This window comes from Protopterus annectens, chromosome 14.part0 (assembly GCF_019279795.1).
Source record: "Protopterus annectens isolate FY-2018-M chromosome 14.part0, PAN1.0, whole genome shotgun sequence".
Lineage (NCBI taxonomy): Eukaryota > Metazoa > Chordata > Ceratodontiformes > Protopteridae > Protopterus > Protopterus annectens.
In genome coordinates, this window is record NC_056748.1 from 826,418,093 (window position 1) to 826,443,306 (window position 25,214).

At 44.3% G+C, this 25,214-nt stretch overlaps 1 protein-coding gene across 1 annotated transcript in view; it reads left to right on the plus strand.

The window, feature by feature from the left end:
* TM9SF3 (transmembrane 9 superfamily member 3) overlaps positions 1-25,214 on the plus strand; it is a 1,446,273-nt gene that overhangs the window by 545,823 nt on the left and 875,236 nt on the right. The window lies entirely within an intron of this gene.

The window sequence follows — 25,214 nt, forward strand, 5'->3', positions numbered from 1 at the left end:
CAGGCAAAGCCCCCCCCCCCCCCCCCACACACACACACACACACACACACAAAGAAGCCTTTCTGCAGGTGGCAGGCTAACAACTGTTTCAAAGTTTTGCCTCCTGCAGTGCCAGCCACACCACCTAAGGAGAATTCTGCCAGACCAGCCACAGTAATCCCACAATGGTGCTGGGATTCATGATGGAGTGGTAATAGTTTCTAGAGTTCACTTTGACATAGAGAGCTATCACCAAGAACCTTGGATTGATAGGCACAGTTATTCTGTATGATGACCTTGGATGCTTTTCCAGAAAGAGGACCTCTTTGAGGTTAAACCATCTCTGTTTAGACCTGTGGAGTAGTTTTGTTCATAGCAGTTTATTCCAAATGGGGCAACTGTTTTTCATTCCACTACAGAAGCTTCAGTTGGCTTATGCACTAGATCCATTTCTGGATAGTGTCATTCTAAGGTCTTATGCCATTGCTGTCTGTGGGCACCTGGTTGCTGCCACTGTGCAGGGTGGAATGTTTTAGTGCATCATGGTAGGAGTTCACATAGGGGTGTTCCTCCTCTTTCCTGTGGATGGTTATTGTGTCCAGATAAATTGTTGCTGATCTAGGTTTTATCTGCCTAGAGTATCTAGCAATGTGTTTTGGCCATGATGGTTAGTATTTCGCAGATTTATAGCCTCCACTTTTTTGCCTGCAAAAACAATTGGCTGAAAGTAACCACGTTGTAGGACTTTACTATAAACATGTCTTGTTTGGGCATTGCATTGGTTACAGTCTGTTAGGTTACTACAAATTGGAGAAGTACTTTTACTCCTCTAGTTTGCTTTTGTGGCTTCAAATCTGGGCACAGTTCATTGTCCGATGTTCATCGTGCATACAGCTGCAGTCATTACAGATAGGTTATCCTGCCGTCAGGCGGGTCCTCGGTCGGCCGAATTCCAAAGTCTAGGTCCGGCGTCGGTTGTCGTCGCTTCTTCCCTGACGTCAGTGCGGCAGGGGTACAAAAGAGGCAGCCGACGCCATTTTCTTCAGTCTTTCTTGCCGCACGGTGCCCGAAGCAGAAGCAGTTCGCAAGTGCCGGTCGGCCAGCTCCTGAGATTTACGAAAGTATTTCAGCCGAAGTCTTCTTGAAAGCTAAGTACCCCGTTGGGGAAACTTTTCTTGCCTCAGACCGATGTCAGGCAAAGTTAATAATTGCATTTCTTGTGGGAAGCAAATACCGCATAAGGATTTCCACTCTTTCTGTATACCTTGCTTAGGCCCAGACCACAACGTCTCGGCCTGCAGTTTTTGTGCTAGATTCAACAAGCGCACTATTAAGCGCCGGGCGGAGTTCGCCCTTCATTATTTTGGCAAAAAATTTAATTATATCATGTCGTCAGATACACCGACACCAGTTTTGAGCAAAAGACGCAAAGATAAGGACCGACATCCGAGGTCCGCACCGAGTGCTGAGACCACGCTTAGGCCGACTACCTGTTCTCAGCATGGCGCCTACGCAGCCCCTGAGTACCGATGACACTACATTACCGGTGACTACAGTACACGAGGTCGCAGGCTCTTCGGTCCCCATTCCTACTGCAGATACCGACGCCACTCTTGGCGGGGAAACTCAGAATTTAGACAGGCCTGCCATTTCTCAAGGTGTCTTCAGGCCTTCCTCCTTCTCTATTAAAGCTTTCACTAAATCTAAAGCAGCCATGAAAACCAAAAAACAGGGTCTCAGACCTTCTCTCAAGGCCCCATGCCTAAAAAGCAGATTCTTAAAATGGCTGAGGATTTGATTACTCTTATCAGGGGTTCTCAACCCCCCTCTGACAAAGACTACCCTTCCTCAGATCAAGCTTCTATTACCTCAGAACACTTAGAGGACCAGGTTTACGCCTATTCACCTTTCGAAGACTTTGATGCTGAGGAGTCTATTCCCTCGGTCTCCCCCCCTGAGGGCTACTCTTTTGGGGAAACCCTGCATACATTGAGGGAACACTTTCACTGGGAAGGCCAAGATTACTCAGATTCCAAGAAAAGGCTCAGGGAATTTCTTCTGCTCCCCCAGCATAGGCCCCTGGCTATCCCTCCTGTTTTAGATATATTGGATGATGTGTACACAGAAGCCAGCCTTAATCCAGATTCTTTACCTCCAGCTCCTGTTAAACCAGACAGGTATTACCGGGTTCCTGATTCTCACCAGTTCCTATATAAAAGCCATACTGCTGACCCAGAAACTATTTCACAGGGTCCCAAGGGAATTAAGGCCTCTACTGCTAAAAACCCATTACCTTCAGAGAGAGATTCCAGAGCTTTAGAAAGGTGGGGAAAAAGGTGTATACCTCGGCCACTTTAACCATGAGGGCATTAAACTGTCAATTCCATATGTTAAAGTATCAACAATTTTTGTTATCTCATTTGAAAAGCAAAATGACACAACCAGAACAACCAGATTTAAAAGAGTTGCAGGATTTGTTGCATGGTGCAGAGCAAGTGGGTAAACATACCTTGCAGTGTGGTTTTGATGCTTTAGAGGCCTCATGTAGAGCTGCTGTTACGGGGTCTGTTATACGTAGGCATGCTTGGCTAAAAGAGCAAACCTTACCAGATCATGTCAAAGCTAAATTATTAGATGCACCTCTTCAAAAAGATGTATTGTTTGGTGTTAAAGCTGAGGAGGTACTAAAGAAAATGGAGGAAAAAGCGAAATCAATGCAAACAGTGAAAGATTTCCTGCAGGTACAACCTCCATGTTTCAGCAGAAACTGGCCTTCAAAAAATTGGTCCTTTCCAGCCACGGACAGACCTCAAAGGGGCAGATACAGACGCCCAAGGGGTAGAGGGCAACCTCAAGCATCTTTCAGAGCCAGACAGTGGCAAGCACCAACCCCAAGAGGTGGAGAAGATAGATCACAGTCATTTAGAAAACAGACACAATGACTTCCCCCTACACCTGCCAAGCAAAGCTTTAATGGCAGCACCTTTGGGCGGAAAACTGGCATTATTCTCAAAAAATTGGCATATTGTTACAAAAGACAAATGGATTCTGGACATTATAGACAGAGGCTACAGGTTCCACTTTTACACCCATCCAAAAATGAGAGGCATGCCAAACCTGCCACAAAATCAAAGGGCAGAGGCACAAAAACAAATTTCCGCTCTCATGGACATGTAAGCGATTCAAGAGGTACCTGCAAAAGAACAAGGTCAAGGGTTTTATTCCAGACTATTCCTGGTACCAAGGAAAGGCAAAGATTGGAGACCTGTCTTAGACCTATCCATCCTAAACACATATCTACAGGTGCCAAAATTCAAGATACTCACATTACAGCAGCTTCTTCCCATGCTGGGCAAGGAGTCTTGGCTGGTAACATTGGACCTCAAGGAGGCATACCTGCATGCCCCTATCAGACAAGATTGCAGAAGATACCTCAGATTTCTTGCAGGTTCAACCCATTACCAATTCTCTGCATTGCCCTTTGGCTTATCTACTGCGCCCAGAGTGTTTACGAAATGGCTGGCATCAGTAATCGCCTTCTGCAGACTACAAAGAATAGAAATCTACCCATATCTGGACGACTGCTTGATCCAAGCAGACAGCAAGGACATACTATTGCAGCACCTGGCGTTTGTAATAAAACTGTTGAACTTCCCGGGATACACAGTCAACAAAAAGAAATCAAAACTAATACCCTCTCAACAAATAATTTTCCTGGGTGCCAGCTTGAATGCAACCACCCAGATGGGCCTACCTCACGCCAGACAAACAAGGGCAACTGTCTCAATACTTCAGCAAAATGGCAACTTTCACCAGGCTAACTGCAAGGAAAGTCCTGCAGGCTCTGGGATTCATGGCATCTTGCATCCTACTAATCCCATGTACAAAGCTGCATATGAGGAAACTTCAATGGTACCTAAATAACTTATGGTCTCAACACAGCCACAGCTTGGAAACAATTATACCACTCATTCCATGCCTTCAAAAGGAATTTTTGTGGTGGGCTCAAGCATGCCAAAGAAACACAGGTCTCCCTTTCTGTGTACCTCAAGCAACTCAAATCATCACAACAGACGCCTTAGACTACGCCTGGGAGCATATATGACAGATCAGTGCATTCAGGGAAAATGGTCCCAAAAAGAGAAGCACCTACACATCAACCAAAAGAAAATGCTAGCCGTGCAAAATGCTATTATGACCTTCAAAGACCTACTGCATCCAGGCCAGCTATTGATAAGGACAGACAACACCACAGTGATGTGGTACATAAACAAACAGGGGGGAATTCATTCATACCCTCTGTGCAGGCAAGCCATGACCCTATGGAACACAGCACTGGAATTGCAAATTCAACTACAGGCACAATTCCTGCCAGGGAAGGAAAACACACTGGCAGACAACCTAAACAGAAATATGACAGATCCACACGAATGGAAGTTGCATCCTCAAGTTTTCACAAAGATAACTCAGGCATGGGGACAGCCAGACATAGATCTCTTTGCTACCCACAGAAATTACCAGTTGAAAAATTTTGTTCAAGGACCTATCATCCACAGGCCTGGAAAGTGGACGCACTCTCTTTCAATTGGACAACATTGACAGTTTATGCCTTCCTGCCTCTTCCTCTGCTGCCCAAAGTTCTATTAAAAGCCAGAGCAGAGAGGCCGCAAATGATTCTCATTGCTCCAGACTGGCCAAGACAACACTGGTATCCGCTCCTGAAGAACATGACACATTCCCCACCATGGATCCTACCTCTAGTCCCTCTTCTGTTGTCCCAGCACAACTACAAAACCCTTCACAGCCAGCTCAAAACCCTAACTCTAGCTGCATGGAGAATTCCTTGATTTCCCAACAGACTCTCCTCTCCTAGGAGGTGCAGGATGTCATCTTGGAGGCCAGAAGACCTTCTACTAGAAAAGAATACTCCACCAAATGGAAACGATTTTGTGCCTGGAATCAAGAAAAGGGCCAGAATCCTTGGGTAATAAATATACCTCAAATTTTACAGTACCTAGCTGAGATGTTGAACAGTGGACTTTCCTTCTCCTCCATCAAGATCCACGCTGCAGCCATTTCTGCACAATACAACACGTATCCTCCTTTATTCTCACATCCTCTCTTAAGGCAGTTCCTCAGAGGGGCAAAAAATATAAAACCCCCAAGGAAACCACCAGTCCCTGCTTGGGACCTCAACTTCATATTGGAAAAGCTGACCCTTCCTCCCTTTGAGCCAGCTTCTTCAACAGAACTACAATACTTGTCATGGAAAACGGCCTTTCTTCTGGCTATCACCTCAGCACGCAGGATTTCGGAGCTACAGGCCCTCATGGCTGTGCAACCATTCATCATTTTCCATCAGGACAGAGTTTCCTTACGAACCAACATCTACCTTTATGCCAAAGGTAGTATCCAGTGTAGCTTTGAATCAGACTATCCACTTACCTACCTTTTATCCAAATCCACAAAACAAAGGGGAAAGACTACTACATTCCTTGGACATTCACAGACAACTTCGTTATTATTTGGACAGGACAAAGCCATTCAGGAAATCTGAGCAACTCTTTGTGTCCTATGCTACAGGTGCCCAAGGAAAGGCCATTTCCAAACAGACAATTTCAAAATGGATAGCCCACTGCATACGCTTTTGTTTCTCATTTCATGGAAAAACTGTGCCTGCATGCATCAGATCCCACTCCACCAGGGCCACAACTACCTCTGCAGCTTTCCTCAGGGGGGTCCCTACCAAGGACATTTTGGAAGCAGCCACTTGGAGTTCAGTGCACACTTTCTCCAAGCACTATCACCTTCCACTATACTCTAAATCTAGAGCGGGTTTTGCCACAGCAGTCTTGCAGGGCATCCTTGCTCCTCCTAGTTCCACTTAGTGCCTACCACCCTTACTTAGCTTTGGGATTCTTCCCATCTGTAATGACTGCAGCTGTATGCACGATGAACATAGTACAGTTTTGTACCTACCATAAATGTAGATGTTCGAGTGCTCATACAGCTGCAGTCCAGGTTACCCCCCCCTCCGTCCCCACTTAGGACAGGCCTTATGACAAACACCTTATCATACAACCTATTTGGGGTATTCTCTTATGGTGTATTTGCTTGCAACTACTGTTTTTTGATTATTCTATATTGCATGTTTGCATAACTTTATGTTTTGCCTTCCTTCTGGGGTCACCTGACATCTTGGGCAAGAAAAACTGAAGAAAATGGCGTCGGCTGCCTCTTTTGTACCCCTGCCGCACTGACATCAGGGAAGAAGCGACGACAACCGACGCCGGACCTAGACTTTGGAATTCGGCCGACCGAGGACCCGCCTGACGGCAGGATAACCCATTTGTAATGACTGCAGCTTATGAGCACTCGAACATCTACATTTATGGTAAGTACAAAACTGTACTTTGTCCCTGCTAATGTTCATCATTCCCACTACTGCAGTAGTATTTGGCTATTTGGGTTGATGTTGTTCTTCGTGTTTCACTGTTGCAGTCATTACATTTAGGTAATCTGCTGGCAGGTTGCCCTCAGTTGGCCTGAATAACAAAGTCTTGGGTCCTGCGTCGGTTGCTGTCTCCTCTTCTATGACGTCAGGTCGTCGGGGGTATAAAACATGCAGCCGACGCCATTTTATTCGGTCTTTCTTGCTGCGCGGTGCCCGAAGCAAAAGCAGTTCGCAAGTGCTGGTCGGCTGACTCCTGAAATTTTCGCATTCGAGTTTCAGAACCGAAGTCTTCAAACTAAAGCTAAGTAGCCCATTGGGGAAACTTTTTCTTGCTCCTTACCGATGTCAGTAAAAGTTATTAATTGCATTACTTGTGGGAAGCAAATGCCTCATAAGGATTTTAATTTCTACTGTATTCCTTGCCTAGGCCCAGATCACAACGTGCCTTGCTGTCGGTTTTGTGTTAGATTTAACCAACACACTGTTAAGCGTCTGTATATTTTTCCTTTTAAATATTTTGGTTCAAGATTTAATTATCCTGAAATGTCGTCGGTTAGCAGTCCAACTACCAGAGTTCACAAAAAACGCTAAGAAAAAGACAGAGACAGACCGTCTATGTCCAAAACCGATGACGAAGCTTCTCCTAAGCCAGTCGCCGGTTCGCCAGTACTCAGTGAGGCGCTTTCGCAGCTCCTGATATCTGTTACTTTTGAGTCGCTGGCCTCTACCGAGACCCATTCGGAGTCCGGTATGCCACGAGATTCTCAAAGTATTGAACCCATGGATGTCTCTCCCTTGGATGGGTCGGGAGCCGCTGAGCAGGCACTGGCTTCTGAGGGTGTTTTCAGGCCTCAACATTTTTATATTAAACAGATGCCAGCCTCAAAAACAAGGTCAAAAACCATCTATGTCTAAAAAACTGACGCATGAGCCACGTGCTCAGGCCCCTATGCCTAAAAAACAGATGATCAAAATGGCTTCGGATTTAATTACCTTGATCGGGGGCTCCCAACCCCCATTTCTTCTGATTTCTCTTCTGATCAGGAATTTTCTATTCCACCCTATGAGGATTCTGATGCAGAGGAATCCATCCCATCTGCATCTCCTCCTGAGGATTACTTTTTTGGAGAGACTTTGCATACTTTAAGGGAACATTTTCACTGGGAGAGTCAGGACTTCTCTGAATCAAAAAAGAGGCTTGGGGATTTCCTTCTTCTTCCACAGCATAGGCCTTTGGCAGTACCTCCTGTATTAGACATTGTTGATGTGTTTTCGGAATCAAGCATGGCTCCCGATTCCCTGTCTCTGGCTTCTAGTAAGCCAGACAGATATTACAGGGTTCCCGACTCCCACAAATTTCTATTCAAAAATCCTGCTGCTGATCCTGAGACTATTTCTCAGGGTCCCAAGGGTGTAAAGGCCTCTACAGCCAAAAATCCTACCCCCTCTGATAGAGGTTCCAGGGCGCTGGATAGATGGGGAAAGAAGGTTTTATACGTCTGCTACCTTGGCAATCAGGGCCTTAAACTGCCAGTTTCATATGCTTAAATATCAACAGCATGTTATGGGCTTACTGAAACAGAAAATTATGTTGATTTTTGATTGTGTGGAAAATAGAGTTACAGGAATTATTGCATTCAGCAGAACAGGTTGGAAAGCATACTTTGCAATGTGGTTTTTGATTCCTTGGAGGCCTCTTGTAGGGCCGCCATTACTGGATCTGTGATTAGAAGGCATGCCTGACTCACGGAGCAAAATCTGCCTGATCATGTTAAAGCTAAATTGTTGGATGCCCCTTTGCAACATGATACTCTGTTTGGTAATAAGGCAGAAGAGGTTTTAAACAAAATGGAAGACAAAGCTAAATCTATGCAATCTGTAAAAGATTTCTTGCAAGTGCAGGCACCCATGTTAAGTAGACACTAGCCTACTAAAAATTGGTCCTTTCCTTTGTCCAACAGAGCCACTCAAGGCAAATTCAGGCACTCAGAAGGCTCCAGATGCCAATCACAGGGTTCTTACAGGTCAAAGCAATAGGATGCCTCCACCTCCAAAACTGGAGGAAACAAAGCACAACCCTACAGTAAGCAGTCTCAATGACTTTCCTCTACCATCACCAAGCACTTATCTTTTGGCAGCCCCTTTGGGGGGAAAACTAGCACTTCCTGCTCAAAATTGGCAGTTAATTACCCAGGACAAGTGGGTATTAAACATAGTATCCCTTGGGGTACAGATTTAATTTCCATACTTTGCCAATTCCAAACGGATAGCCGGATCTGCCACAAAACCAGTGGGCAGAGGCCCAGAAACAAGTCATGTCCCTCATGGATATGGGGGCTATTCAACCGGTACCAGAAAAGGAAAAATGACAAGGTTTTTATTCAAGACTTTTCCTGGTACCCAGAAAAGACAATTCATGGCGTCCACTACTGGACTTATCGATTTTGAACACGTTCCTGGACATTCCAAAATTCAAAATGCTGACTTTACAACAGCTACTGCCTATGCTAGGCAGGAATGCTTGGTTAGTAACTCTAAACTTAAAAGAGGCATACCTGCATATCCCAGTAAGGGAATCATGCAGAAAATACATCCACTTCAAGGCAGGTTTTTTGCATTACCAATTCTCTGTACTGCCCTTTGGCTTATCTACTGCGCCCAGGGTCTTTACAAAATGCCTGGCACCAGTAATTGCATTCTGTAGACAAAGAAGCATACAAATTTATCCTTATCTGGACGACTGTCTCTTTCAAGCAGAGAACAAGGACACTCTTCTTGAACATCTGGCGTTTGTAAAAAGGCTTCTAATATGCCTAGGGTACACAATAAACAAAAAGAAATCCCAACTGGTACCCTCTCAAATAATTACAGTCCTGGGTGCAAGCTTGAATACAACTGCCCAGATGACTTACCTGACGCCAGACAAACAAAGCAACTGACAAGATACTTCAAACGGATGACAACAAAAACCCAGTTATCTGCAAGACAAATTCTGCAGGCTTTGGGGTTCATGGCATCCTGCATTCTACTAATTCCATATGCAAGACTGCATATGAGGAAACTTCAATAGTACCTAAAAAGTGTATGGAGTCGACATGGTCACAGTCTGGAAACAATTATTCCTCTCATTCCCTGCCTACAACAGGAGTTTCTTTGGTGGGCAGAGACATGTCACCAGAAGAAGGGACTGTCATTCACTCTACCCCCCTGCCACCCAAACCCTAACTACAGATGCATCAGACTATGCTTGGGGGGCCCACCTGGCAGGGAGTTGCATTCAGGGCAAATGGAGCCCAAAACAAATGCATCTGCATATCAAACAGAAAGAGATGCTAGCTGTTCAGAATGCTCTGACAGCCTTCAAGGACTTACTTCATCCAGGACAACTAATGATGAAGACTGACAACACCATGGTTATGTGGTACATAAACAAGCAGGGGGGTACACATTCCTACCCCCTTTGCAGACTAGCCATGGCATTGTGGAACACAGCTTTGACTTACAAAGTACATCTTCAAGCTCAATTCCTGCCAGGAAAACAAAATACTCTGGCAGACGACCTAAGCTGAAATCTTATGGACCTGCACGAGTGGAAGCTGGATCCACAAATCTTCAGCATGGTAACACAGAAATGGGGGAGCCCAGACATAGACCTGTTTGCCTCTCCCCAAAACTATCAAATGGACAAATTCTGCACAAGGACTTATCGTAGACAAGCATGGAAAGTGGGATGCCCTATCCTTCAGTTGGAAAAACCTATCAGTCTTTGCCTTTCCCCCTCTCCCTCTTCTCTCCAAGGTCTTACTAAAGGTCAGACAGGAAAATCCAAAAATGATCCTAATTGCTCCGGACTGGCCTCACCAACACTGGTACCCAGTGCTAAGGAATATGTCTTAACTCCCTCCTTGGTACTTGCCTCAAATATCTCATCTACTGTCTCAGCAGAACAATCAAATTCTGCACACTCTGCTCCAAACTCTGAACCTTGCAGCATGGCTGATCATTTAATTATTCAAACAACACCTCTCAGTAAATCTGTCATGAATGTCAGTTTGGAAGCCATAAGGCCTAGTACTAGAAAATCTTATGCTGATAAATGGAAGAGATTCTGTACTTGGAACCAAACACAAGGAATGGACACAGCAAAGCCAAATATCCCTCGGATTTTACAATATTTGACTGAGATGCTTTTCAAGGGCCTATCTTTTTCTTCAATAAAAATCCATACCTCTGCCATCTTGGCCCATTACAACACGGAGCCTCCCCTCTTTTCTCATCCTCTGCTTAAACAGCATCTTAGAGGGGGCCAAAAATTTAAGGCCTTCCAGAAGATCACCAACTCCTGCATGGGACCTCAATTTTGTGCTGGAAAAACTCACCCTGCCTCCTTTTGAACCAGCAGCTACTGCAGATATAAAATTTTTATCTTGGAAAACAGCTTTCCTATTGGCAATCACTTCAGCAAGAAGGGTTTCAGAACTATAGGCTCTCATGGCTGTGGAGCCTTTTATTACATTTTACCCGGATAGGGTGTCCCTCAGGACCAATCTTTCTTTTATGCCTAAGGTGGTATCCAGTGTGGCTCTTAACCAAACAATTCATCTGCCAACTTTTTTCCCAAATCCGCAAAACAAAGGGGAGTGGATTCTACATTCATTGGATGTACACAGACAACTAAGATTAAACAGGACCAAATCTCTTAGAAAGTCTGAGCAACTACTGGTGGCATTTGCTGCAGGTCAGAGTGGAAGGCTATATCAAAGCAGACTATTTCTAAGTGAGTACGCCACTGCATTCGTTTCTGCTACTTGCACCATGTCCACCAGGGCTGCCTCTACCTCAGCAGCTTTTCTCAGAGGAGTTCCAATCAAAGATATTCTAGAAGCTGCTACTTGGAGCTCGGTTCATACCTTCACAAAGCATCATCATTTGCCTCTCTTCTCCAAATCCAGAGCAGGCTTTGCCACTGCAGTTCTGCAGGACCTTATAGCCGCTTGTAATGCTATCTAGTTCCATCCTCCCATCCATAGCTTTGGGATTCTACCCAAATGTAATGACTGCAACATTGAAACATGAAGAACATAGTACAGTTGTGTACACTTAACATAAATGTAGATGTTCGAGTGTATTCACTGTTGCAGTCCGGGTTACCCACCCGCCATCCCCCTTTCTATACCTTTTCTTTCCTTCACCATACTCAAAAGCCTTTGTATTTGCTTTTAGTTGAAAGTAAAGTTTGTTTCTAAAAGTGTATTTATATATTTACTGTTTATTTATATATATATATTTATGCTCCCCATTTGGGGGGTACCTGACATCTGGGGCAAGAAAAACTGAATAAAATGGCGTCGGCTGCATGTTTTATACCTCTGACTACCTGATATCATGGAAGAGGAGACAGCAGCCGAAGCAGGACCCCAAGACTTTGTTGTTCAGGCTGACTGAGGGCAACCTGCCAGCAGATTACCCAAATCTAATGCCTGCAACAGTGAATGCACTCTAACATCTACATTTATGGTTAGTGTACACAGCTGTACTATGTCTGTACCTTGGATGGGTCCGGAGCTGCTGTGCAGGCACTGGCTTCTGTGGGTGTATTCAGTCCTACGGACTTGCATATTAAACAGACGCCTCCTTCTTCATTTAGGCCTAAATCTCGCACCATGCCTAAAAAAACGATGCCCAGGCCGCATGCTCAGGCCTCTATGCCTAAAAAGCAAATTATAAGAATGGCTGAAGATCTTATAACTCTAATCAGGGGAAGCCAACCTCCCCCTTCTAAGAGACCTAGGACTGAAGGTGTTTATGAATCTTCTGACCAGGGTTCTGATTCTTCTGATGATCTGGATTTGCCCTTATCAACTTATGAGGATTCTGATGCAAAGGACTCTATTCCCTCTGCTTCCCCTCCAGACGATTTTTCTTTTGGTGAAACCTTACAATACTCTAAGGGAGCATTTCCACTGGGAAAGCCGGGATTTTTCTGATTTAAAAAAGAGGCTTGTAAAATAGGTTATAGAATGTAATCTTATAAGTATATATATATATATATATATATATATATATATATATATTTTTTTTTTTTTTTAAATACATTTTTTTAAAATACAGGGTTTGTGATGTCATTGGTTTCAATTTATATTTAAATGTGGATAATTGATATTTTTGTATTCTGATGAAGTCTCTCTTTTGAGATGAAAGCGCTTAATGTATGAATAAACGTGCTTTGTTTTTCCTACTTCAGTGTATCAGATGTAGCATATTTTATTTTGTTTCAGTTTCTTTAGGATTTAGTTTTATTTTGTACAGGTTGGAAAAAATACTTTGCAATGTGGATTTGATTGATTAGAGGCCTCTTGCAGTGCTGCTGTTACTGGGTCTGTGCTCAGAAGGCATGCTTGGCTTAAGGAGCAATCTTTGCCTGATCATGTTAAAGCTAAATTGTTGGATGCTCCCTTAAATCAGGACCGCCTGTTTGGCATTAAGGCTGAGGAAGTTCTTAAAAAGATGGAAGATAAAGCTTAATATATGCAAACTGTTAAATATTTCTTACGAGTTCAGCCTCCTAGATTTAGTAGGCACTGGCCCTCTAAGAGTTGGTCCTTTCCAGCCCCTTCCAGGTCTTCTCAAGCCATACCCAGACACAGCAGAAAACCCCAGGTTTCAGTCCCAGGGGACACACAAGACTAGCAGTGGTGGGTTTCCGCACCTAAATCAGGGAGTAGTAAGCCTCCCCCCTATGGAAAATTGTCTCAATGACTTGCTTTTAAAACTTCCAAGCACTTCCCAACTGAATGCTCCTTTAGATGGAAAGATTGGTCTGCAGGCCAAAAACTGGGAAGTCATTACCCAGGACAAATGGGTTTTAAAGATAGTGTCCCGAGGATACAGATTTCACTTCCACACCTTAACAACACCAAGCCGGTGGCCAGATCTACCCCCAAATCAGTGGGCAGAGGCCCAAAATCAAGTACTCCCTCTCTTAAGCATGGGGGCTATTCAGTTGGTACCAGAAGAGGAAAAAGGACAAGGTTTCTATTCAAGACTTTTTCTGGTACCCAGAAAAGGCAATACCTGGCGTCCAATCCTGGAACTTTCTACTCTAAATACCTTTCTGGTGATTCCAAAATTCAAGATGCTGACTCTTCACCAGCTGATTCCTATGCTAGGCAAAGATGCATGGTTGGCAACACTAGACTTAAAAGAAGCATACCTGCACATCCCTATCAGGGAGTCTTGCAGAAGATACCTACGCTTCAAAGCAGGCTACATGCACTGTCAGTTCTCTGCACTGCTCTTTGGCTTATCTACTGCGCCCAGGGTATTCGCAAAGTGCTTAGCTCCAGTCATTGCATTCTGCAGGCAAAGAAATATTCAAATATATCCATACCTGGACGATTGTCTAATTCAGGCAGAAAGCCAGGATATACTTTTGAATCATTTGGCCTGTGTTCAAAGGGGACTGACTTGTCTGGGATACACCATAAACGAAAATAAATCACCCCTGGTACCCTGTCATCAAATTATATTCCTGGGAGCAAGCTTGAATACAACTTCCCAGATGGCTTTCCTCACACCAGAGAAGCAGACTCATTTAACAACCTACTTCAAACAAGTGGCCACAAAAACCCAGTTATCTGCAAGGCAAATACTGCAAGTTTTGGGCTTCATGGCCTCCTGCATTCTTCTAATTCCATATGCAAGGCTGCATATGAGGAAACTGCAGTGGTATCTCAAAAGCCTATGGTGTCGACATTCACAGGATCTAGAAGCTATGATTCCTAGCATACCATGCCTATGCCTAGAGTTCCTTTGGTGGGCAGAGGCCTGCCATGAAAACAAGGGACTACCATTCACACTACCCCCTGCCGCCCAAAACTTAACAACAGACGCATCAGACTATGCATGGGGGGCTCACCTGGCAGGGAAGTGCATTCTGAGCAAATGGAACCCAAATCAAATGCCACCTACACATAAATCAAAAGGAAATGTTAGCTGTACAGAATGCTTGGACAGCCTTCAAGGACCACGTTCTTCCAGGACAACTAATGGTACAAACGGACAACACCATGGTCATATGGTACATAAACAAGCGGTGGGGGGGGTACACACTCTTACACCCTCTGCACACTAGCCATGGCATTGTGGAACACAGCCTTGAGCTACCAAGTGAATCTACAAGCTCAGTTCCTGCCAGGAAAACTAAATACACTGGCAGATGGACTAAGCAGAAACCTCATGGATCCACATGAGTGGAAACTGGAAGCAAGGCTGTTCTTAGTGTTTCACTGTTGTTTCAATGTCATTACATTTGCCCTCAGTCAGCCTGAATAACGAAGTCTTGGGTCCTGCGGCGGTTGCGGTCTCCTCTTCCACGACGTCAGGTCGTCAGGGGTATAAAACATGCAGCTGACGCCATTTTAATCAGTCTTTCTTGCTGCACGGTGACTGAAGCAGAAGCAGTTTGCAAGTGCCGGTCGGCCGACTCCTGAAATTTTCGTTTTCAAGTTTCAGAACCAAAGTCTTAAAACTAAAGCTAAGTACCCCATTGGGGAAACTTTCTTGCACCTTACCGATGTCAGTAAAAGTTAACAATTGTATTACTTGTGGGAAGCAAATACCTCATAAGGATTTTAATTTGTACTGTATTGCTTGCCTAGGCCCTGACCACAACGTGCTTTGCTGTCGATTTTGTGCTAAATTTAACCAACGTACTATTAAACGTCGGTATATTTTTGCTACTAAATACTTTGGTTCAAGATTTAACTATCCTGAAATGTCATTGGTTAGCAATCCGACTACGGGAATTCACAAAAAACGCAAAGAAAAAGACAGACAGAGACCGTCGAGGTCCAAAACAGACAATGAAGCTTCTCCTAAGCCAGTCGCCAGTTCTCAATGAGGCGCTTTCGCAACCCCTGATGCCCGTTACTTTTGAGTTGCAGGCCTCTAACGAGACCCATTCGGAGTCTGGTATGCCGTGAGATTCTTCAAGTATTGAACCCACGGATGTCTCTCCGTTGAATGGGTCTGGAGCCACTGAGCAGGCACCGGCTTCTGAGGGTGTTTTCAGGCCTAAAGATTTGTATATTAAACCAACGCCATCATCAAAAACAAGGCCAAAACCAACTTCTATGTCTAAAAAAACGACGCATGAGCCACGTGCTCAGGCCCCTATGCCTAAAAAACAAATTATCAAAATGGCTGAGGATTTAATTACCTTGATCAGGGGTTCCCAACCCCCTCCTGCTAAGAGGCCAAGGCAAGGCACTGATTTTGAATCTTCAGATCAGGTTTCCATTTCTTCAGATTTTTCTTCTGATCAGTAATTTTCTATTCCCCCTTATGAGGACTCTGATGCAGAAGAATCCATCCCTTCTGCTTCTCCTCCTGAGGATTTTTCTTTTGGAGAGACTTTGCATACCTTAAGGGAACATTTTCATTGGGAAAGTCAGGATTTTTCAGAATCCAAAAAGAGGTGTAGGGATTTTCTACTTTCTCAGCATAGGCCTTTGGCTATACCTCCTGTTTTAGACATTGTTGATGTTTTCTCAGAATACAGCATGGCACCAGATTCCCTGCCTCCGGCTCCTAGTAAGCCAGACAGATATTACAGGGTTCCTGACTCCCACAAGGTTCTTTTCAAAAATCCTACTGCTGACCCTGAAACAATTTCTCAGGGTCCCAAGGGTGTTAAGGCTTCTACTGCTAAAAATCGTACCCCTTCTGATAGAGACTCCAGGGCACTGGATAGATGGGGAAAGAAGGTTTATACGTCTGCAACCCTGGCAATCAGGGCTTTAAACTGTCAATTTCATATGCTTAAATATCATCAGCATGTCATGGGCTTACTGCAACAGAAAATTATGTTGATTTCTGATTGTGTGGAAAATAGAGTTACAGGATTTATTGCGTTCAGCTGAACGAGTTGGAAAGCATACTTTGCAATGTGGTTTTGATTCCTTGGAGGTCTCTTGCATGACCGCCATAACTGGATCTGCAATAAGAAGGCATGTTTGGCTCAAGGAGCAAAATCTGCCTGGTCATGTTAAAGCAAAATTGTTGGATGCTCCTTTACAGCAGGACAGTCTGTTCGGTAATAAGGCAGAAGAAGTTTTGAAAAAGATGGAAGACTAAGCTAAATCTATGCAAACTGTAAAAGATTTCTTGCAAGTGCAGCCACCCAGGTTCAGTAGGCACTGGCCTACTAAGAATTGGTCCTTTCCAGTAGCCAACAGAGCCGCTCAGGTCAAACCCAGACACTCCAAAGGCTCCAGGTTTCAGTCACAAGGATCTTACAGGACAAAACAATGGGGTGCCTCTACCTCCAAATCAGGAATTAGCAAAGCACCACCCTACGGTAAACAGTCTCATTGACTTTCCTCTGCCATTTCCAAACACTTTTTTTTTTGGCAGCCCCTTTGGGGGGAAAACTAGCACTTCATGCTCAAAATTGGCATCTAATTACCCAGGACAAGTGGGTCTTGTAGTATCCCAGGGATACAGATTTCATTTCCACACGTTGCCAATTCCAAACCGATGGCCAGATCTGCCTCTAAATCAGTGGGCAGAGGCCCAGAAACAAGTCATGTCCCTCATGGATATGGGGTCTATTCAACCAGTACCAGAAAAGGAAAAATGACAAGGTTTTATTCAAGACTTTTCCTGGTACCCAGAAAAGACAAATCATGGCGTCCAGTTCTGGACTTATCCATTCTAAATACTTTCCTGGACATTTCAAAATTCAAGATGCTGCCTCTACAACAGCTACTGCCTATGCTAGGCAAGAATGCCTGGTTGGTAACTCTAGACTTAAAAGAGGCTTACCTGCATATCCCAATCGGGGAATCTTGCAGAAGATACCTCCGCTTCAAAGCATGCTATTTGCATTACCAGTTCTTTGCACTGCCCTTTGGCTTATCTACTGCACCCAGGGTTTTCACAAGGTGCCTGGCACCAGTGATTGCATTTTGCAGACAAAGAAACATTCAAATTTATCCTTATCTGGACGATTGTCCTTGTCTTCTGCCTGAATTAGACACTCTTCTACAACATCTGGCATTTGTAAAAAGGCTTCTAACATGCCTAGGGTACACCATAAACGAAAATAAATCACAACTGGTACCCTCTCAGATAATTACATTCCTGGGTGCAAGCTTGAATACAACTGCCCAGATGGCTTACCTCACGCCAGACAAACAAATTCAATTGATAACATACTTCAAACAAGTGGCCACAAAAACCCAGCTATCTGCAAGACAAATTCTGCAGGCTTTGGAGTTCATGGCATTCTGCATTCTACTAATTCCATATGCAAGACTGCGTATGAGGAAACTTCAGTGGTACCTAAAAGCTTATGGAGTCAACATTGTCACAGCCTGGAAACAATGATTCCTCTCATTCCTTGCCTGTAACAAGAGTTTTTTTGGTGGGCAGAGGCCTGTCACCAAAACAAGGGACTGTCATTCATTCTACCCCCTGCCACCCAAACCCCGACTACAGATGCATCAGACTATGCTTGGGGGGGCCCATCTGCCAGGGAGATGCATTCAGGGCGAATGGAGCCCAAATCAAATGCACCTACATATCAACCAAAAAGAAATGCTAGCTGTACAGAATGCTCTGACAGCCTTCAAGGACTTCCTTCATCCAGGACAACTACTGATAAAGATGGACAACACCACAGTTACGTGGTACATAAACCAGCAGGGGGGGTACCCACTCCTACCCTCTTTGCAGACTAGCCATGGCCTTGTGGAACACAGCCTTGACTTACAAAATACATCTGCAAGCTCAATTCCTGCCAGGAAAGCAAAGTACTCTGGCAGATGACCTAACCAGAAATCTTATAGACCCACATGAATGGAAACTGGATCCACAAATCTTCAGCATGTTGACACGAAAATGGGGGAGCCCAGGCATAGATCTTTTTGGCTCTCCCCAAAACTGTCAGACAAATTCTGCACAATAATTCATCACAAAAAAGCTTGGAAAGTGGATGCTCTATCCTTCAGCTGGAAAAGCCTATCAGTCTATGCCTTTCCCTCTCTGCCTCTGCTCTCCAAGGTTTTACTAAAAGTCAGACAGGAAAAAAAAAATGATTTTGAATGCTACAGACTGGCCTCGCCAACACTGGTACCCGCTTCTAAGGAATATGTCACACCTTCCTCCGTGGTACTTGCCCCAGACACTTCATCTATTGTCTCAACAGAACTGTCAAATTCTGCACACTCCGCTCCAAACTTTGAGTCTTGCAGCATGGCTAATCAACTAATTTCACCAATCACATCTCTCAGTAAATCTGTGATGGATGTCATTTTGGAGGCTAGAAGGCCTAGTACTAGAAAATCTTATGCTGATTAATGGAAGAGATTCTGTTCCTGGAACCAAGCACAAGGAATAAACACAGCAATGGCCAATATTCCTCAAATTCTGCAATATTTAACTGAGATGCTTCACAAGGGCCTATCTTTTTCTTTTATAAAAATCCATGCCTCTGCCATCTTGGCTCATTACAACACAGAGCCTCCTCTCTTTTCTCGTCCCCTGCTAAAGCAGTACCTCAGAGGGGACAAAATTTTGAGACCTCCCAGGAGAGCACCAACTCCTGCATTGGACCTCAATTTTGTGCTGGAAAAACTCACCCTACCTCCTTTTGAACTAGCTGCTACTGCAGACATAACATTTCTTTCTTGGAAGACGGCATTTCTTTCTTGGAAGACGGCCTTTCTTTTAGCAGTCACTTCAGCTAGAAGGATTTCAGAACTACAGGCTCTCATGGCAGTGGAGCCTTTCATTATCTTTTATCTGGACAGGGTGTGGCCCTCAGGACCAATCCTTCTTTTATGCTTAAGGTTGTATCCATTGTGGCTTTTAACCAGACCATTCATCTGCCAACTTTTTTCCCAAATCCGCAGAACAAGGGGGAGCAGATTCTGCATTCATCGGATGTACGCAGACAACTAAGATTCTACTTAAACAGGACAAAATCTCTAACAAAGTCTGAGCAACTACTGGTGGCATTTGCTGCAGGGGCAGAGGGGAAGGCTATCTCAAAGCAGACTATTTCAAAATGGATAAGCCATTGTATTCGTTTCTGCTACATGCTCCATGGTAAACCTGTCCCCAAGGGGATCAGATCCCATTCCACCAGGGCTGCATCTACTTCTACAGCTTTTCTCAGAGGGGGTCCTACCAGAGATATTCTAGAAGCTGATACTTGGAGCTCAGTTCATACGTTCACAAAACATTACCATTTATCTCTCTTTTCTAAATCCAGAGCAGGCTTTGCCACTGCTGTCCTGCAGGGCCTTATAGCTGCTCCTAATGCTGTATAATTCCATCCTCCCATCCACAGCTTTGGGATCCTGCCCAAATGTAATGACTGCAACAGTGAAACACTAAGAACCATGGTACAGTTGTGTACACTAACCATAAATATAGATTTTCAAGTGTATTCACTGTTGCAGTCCGGGTTACCCACCCGCCAGCCCCATTTTTTCTCTATTATTGTACCTTTTCTTTCCTTCACTATGCTCAAAAGCCTTTTTTGTGTATTTGCTTTTAGTTGGAGGTAAAACTTTTGTGTTGTAAATTATATGTATATATATATATATGTATATATATGGGTCCCCTTCACATGGTCGACAGTTCATATAATCGACACTCATTTGGTCGACAAGCAGATTTGCCCCCTTCCCCAATGTTGTGCAACCCTGGAGTTGATATATATAGTTAGGGGGTATGTGGGGGGCACAGCCCCCCACATTGGGGGGTGTGGAGGGCGAAGCCCCTCACCTAAAATGCTTGTCGATCAAATGAACTGTCGACCAAATAAACTGTCAACCATATGAACTGTCGACCATGTCAGGTAGACCCATATATATATCTATATATATATATATATATATATATCTATCTACGGGTCTACCTGAAAACACTGAACACTGGCAACGCTGGCAACGAGATAACTGACACCGGAAGATCGACAACGGAGATGACAGACGATTGAAAATCCCAACGCTGAGAACACAGACATGTTAAGGTAAGTGTGAGATAGTGACAGACGTTAGAGTCAGGGAGCGGGTAAGGTAAGTGTGCGATAGCGACAGACTTTAAGGTTAGGGGCGGGTTAAGTGAGTTAGGGTTAGGGCGCGGGTTAGGTGAGTGTGCGATAGTGACGGACCTTAGGGTTTGGGTTAAGGTTAGTGCATAGATAGTTGTGTATGTAAGGTTTAGTGTAGGTTTGTAAGGTTTTTGGTGTGCTTGTGTTGTGTGTGCGTTTTACGGAAAAGGTATTTGTTTTGTTTTGTTGATTGTCGGGATTATGGTTTGTCGGGCATGTGAAGTTTTATGTATGTATAGATATATATATATATATATATATATATATATATATATATATATATATATATAGATACATATATATATATATATATATATTTATATATTTATATATATATATATTTTTTGCTCCCCATTTGGGGGGCACCTGACATCTGGGGCAAGAAAAACTGATTAAAATGGCGTCAGCTGCATGTTTTATACCCCTGATGACCTGACGTCATGGAAGAGGAGACAGCAACCGACGCAGGACTCAAGACTTTGTTATTCAGGCCGACTGGGGGCAACCTGCCAGCAGATTACCCAAATGTAATGACTGCAACAGTGAATACACTCGAACATCTACATTTATGGTAAGTGTACACAACTGTACTATTTTCAACATGTTGACAAGCAAATGGGGGAGCCCAAATGTAGACCTGTTTGTCTCCCCCCAGAACCATCAGTTGGACAACTTTTGCACAAGGAGTCCCCACAAACTAGCTTGGAAAGTGAATGCTCTGTCCTTCAGCTGGAAAAACCTATCAGTTTATGCCTTTCCTTCTCTGCCTCTGCTCTCCAAGGTACTACTAAAGATCAAACAGGACAAGCCAAGGACGATTTTAATTGCACCAGCCTGGCCACGCCAACACTGATATCCCCCTCCTGCACAGTGTGTCACGCTTGGCCCCATGCCACCTGCCCTCAGACTCCTTCATTGTCTCAGCAGGAGAACCGGATTCTGCATCCTCAGCTGCAAACCCTGAACCTAGCAGCCTGGCTAATTACCTAATCTCTCCTTTACCACCCCTCAGTAAATCAGTGATAGATATAATTTTAGAGGCTATGAGGCCTAGTACTAGGAAATCTAATGCTGCAAACTGGAAAAGATTATGTACCTGGAACCACTCTCGAGGGATGAGCGCAGCAGTGCCCAATTTACCTCAGATTCTACAGTATTTGGCTGAGATGCTTCATAAGGGTTTGTCCTTTTCCTCCATCAAAATTCATGCCTCAGCCATTTCAGCTCATTATAGCACAGAAGGACCAAGTGTGACCAGCAGAACTCGTGCACAGGAGAAAACCGATGGGTTCTGATGAAGACTAGTATTTCTAGTTGAAAGCGCTAAACCAGGTTTGGAATAAACGGTTTTCTCCTGTGCACAAGTTCTGCTGGTCACACTTGGTCCTTTTTTCTTTATTAGTTGCTGTTTGTCCGAAATTAGTTGTTTGTCATTATAGCACAGAGCCTCCCCTCTTCTCTCACCCACTGCTCAAACAGTTCCTCAGAGGAGCCAAAAATTTAAGGCCACCGAGGAGAGCTCCAACTCCAGCCTGGGACCTTAACTTTGTCTTGGAGAAACTCAGTCTTCCTCCTTTCGAGCGAGCTGCTACTGCAGATTTAAAATTCCTTTCCTGGAAAACAGCTTTCCTTTTAGCAATCACTTCTGCAAGAAGGGTATCTGAGTTACAGGCCCTTATGGCACTGGAGCCTTTCATCATCTTTCATGCGGACAGGGTGTCCCTCAGAACCAATCCCTCCTTCATGCCCAAGGAGGTATCCATTGTGGCTCTTAATCAGTCCATTCATTTGCGTACCTTCTTTCCTAACCCACAGAACAATGGGGAACGGATACTGCACTCCTTAGATGTGCGCAGACAACTTAGATTTTACTGGGACAGGACTAAACCTCAAATGAAAAATGAACAACTGCTGGTGGCATTTGCTGCAGGGACAGAGGGGTAAGGTATTTCAAAGCAAACCATTTCAAATTGGATAGACCACTGCATTCATTTCTGCTATAAGCACCATGGAAAACCTACCCCACAGGGCATCAAACCCCATTCAACCAGGGCTGCATCTACCTCTACAGCCTTTCTCAGGGGCGTCCCTACAAGGGACATCCTAGAAGCTGTTACCTGGAGTTCTGTACATACTTTCACCAAGCATTATCATTTGCCAATTTTCTCTAAATCTAGAGCTGGTTTTGCCACTGCAGTCTTGCAGGGCCTTATAGCTGGTATTAATTCTATTTAAATTCCTCCCCCGTACCTTAACTTTGGGAATCTACCCAAATGTAATGACTGCAACAGTGAAACACGAACATAGTACAGTTGTGTACACTTACCATAAATGTAGATGTTCGAGTGTATTCACTGTTGCAGTCCTGGTTACCCTCCCTCCAGCCCCCTTTCTTCTTTTGGCTATACCTCTACTCTCACTTACTATGCTCAAAAAGCTTTTTGATGTGTTTGCTTTTTTGTTGGAGGTATATCCTTATATTATAGATTTAATTGCTTCCCGTTAGGGGGGGCACATGTTATCTGCGGCAAGAAAAACTGATGTAATGCCATCAGCTGCATGATGTTCATCGTGTTACACTGCTGCAGTCATTACACTTGGGTTATCCTGCCGTCAGGCGGTCCCTCAATCGGCCAGAGTTCCAAAGTCTTGGTCCGACGTCAGTTGCTGTCGCTTCTTCCCTGACGTCAGTGCGCCAGGGATATATAAGATGCATCCGACGCCATTTTCTTCAGTCTTTCTTGCCGCGCAGTGCCTGAAGCAGAAGCAGTTTGCAAGTGCCGATCGGCCGGCTCCTGAGATTTTCGAAGTCTAATTTCAGATCCGAAGTCTTCAATAAAGCTAAGTACCTCGTTGGGGAAACTTTTTTCTTGCCTCAGACCAATGTCAGAAAAAGTTAATAATTGTATTTCTTGTGGGAAGCAAATACCTCATAAGGACTTCCACTCTTCCTGTATTCCATGCCTAGGCCCTGATCACGACGTCACTAGTTGTCGGTTTTGTGCTAGATTTAACAAACGCTGTATAAAACAACGTTTTCATTTTGCTTTGCACTACTTTGGCCGAAGGTTCAATTATACTATGCCGTCGGATCAACAGACTACCGCAATTGCGAAAAAACGCAAAGACAAGGATACAGACAGGCATCCGAGGTCCAAAACTGACGACAAAACCTCTTCTAGGCCAGTCACCGGTTCTCAGTGAGGTGCTTTCGCAGCCCCTGACACCCGCTACCTCAGAGCCACAGGCCGCCTCCGACTCCCACGTGGAGACAACTAGGCCTCTGGAAACTCAAGGTATTGGGCCTACGGAAACTAATCCCTCAGATGGGTCCGGAGTCGCTGAGCAGGCTTCAGCTTCTGAGGGTGTTTTCAGACCTTCACAACTTACCATTAAAGCAACAGCCAAGACAAAAGTACCATTAAAGACAAAGAAACAAGTATAGCATTCTCCTGGACAGTCCTCCATGCCTAAGAAACAGATGCTTAAAATGGCCGAAGACCTCATTACTCTAATCAGGGGTTCCCATCCCCCTCCTGAGAAAATTCCTAGGCAGGATACAGACTATGATTCCTCAGATCAGGTTTCCAATTCCTCTAATTCCTCTTCAGACCAGGGATACTCTCTACCCCCCTATGAGGACTCCAATGCTGAAGAATCTATCCCTTCAGCCTCTCCTGAGGATTATTCTTTTGGGGAGACTTTACATACCATGAGGGAGCATTTCCATTGGTAAAGTCAGGATTATTCAGAATCCAAGAAAAGGCTCAGGGACTTCCTCTTATTGCCTCAGCACAGGCTCCTGGCTATTCTGCCTGTGCTAGATATTGTGAATGATGTGTTCTCTGAATCCAGCTTATCTCCTGATTCTTTGCCCCCTGCACCAGCTAAGCCAGATAGGTATTATAGAGTCCCTGACTCTCACAAGTTTCTTTATAAAAACCCTTCTGCTGATCCAGAAACTATTTCCCAGGGTCCAAAAGGGGTTAAGGCTTCCATTGCAAAAAATCCATTACCCTCTGACAGAGATTCTAGCGCATTGGATAGATGGGGGAAGAAAATTTACACTTCTGCAACTTTAGCAGTAAGGGTTTTAAATTGCCAGTTTCACATGCTTAAGTACCAACAATATTTAATGGCTCAGTTAAAACAGAAAATGCTTGCAAGCTCAGAAGCTCCTGACTGTAAAGAAATGCAGGATTTATTGCATGCAGTTGAACAGGTGGGAAAACATACTCTGCAATGTGGTTTTGATTCTTTAGAGGCCTCTTGTAGAGCCGCAGTTACAGGTTCTGTGATTCGAAGGCATGCTTGGTTAAAGGAACAGAGTTTACCTGATCATGTTAAGGCAAAATTATTGGATGCTCCTTTACAGCATGATACTTTGTTTGGTGTTAAGGCAGAAGAAGTGTTAAAGAAAATGGAGGATAAAGCTAAATCTATGCAAACAGTCAAAGATTTCTTACAGGTACAGCCACCTCGATTTAGCAGAAATTGGCCAACAAAGAATTGGTCCTTTCCAGTGTTAAACAGGCCACAGAGAGGCAGATACAGACGCCCAAGAGGCAGATCTGAATCCCAAGGCTCTAACAGACAACGACAGTGGGGCACCTCAACCCCAAAAGGAGGTGAGGACAAGTCCCAACCTTACAGGCA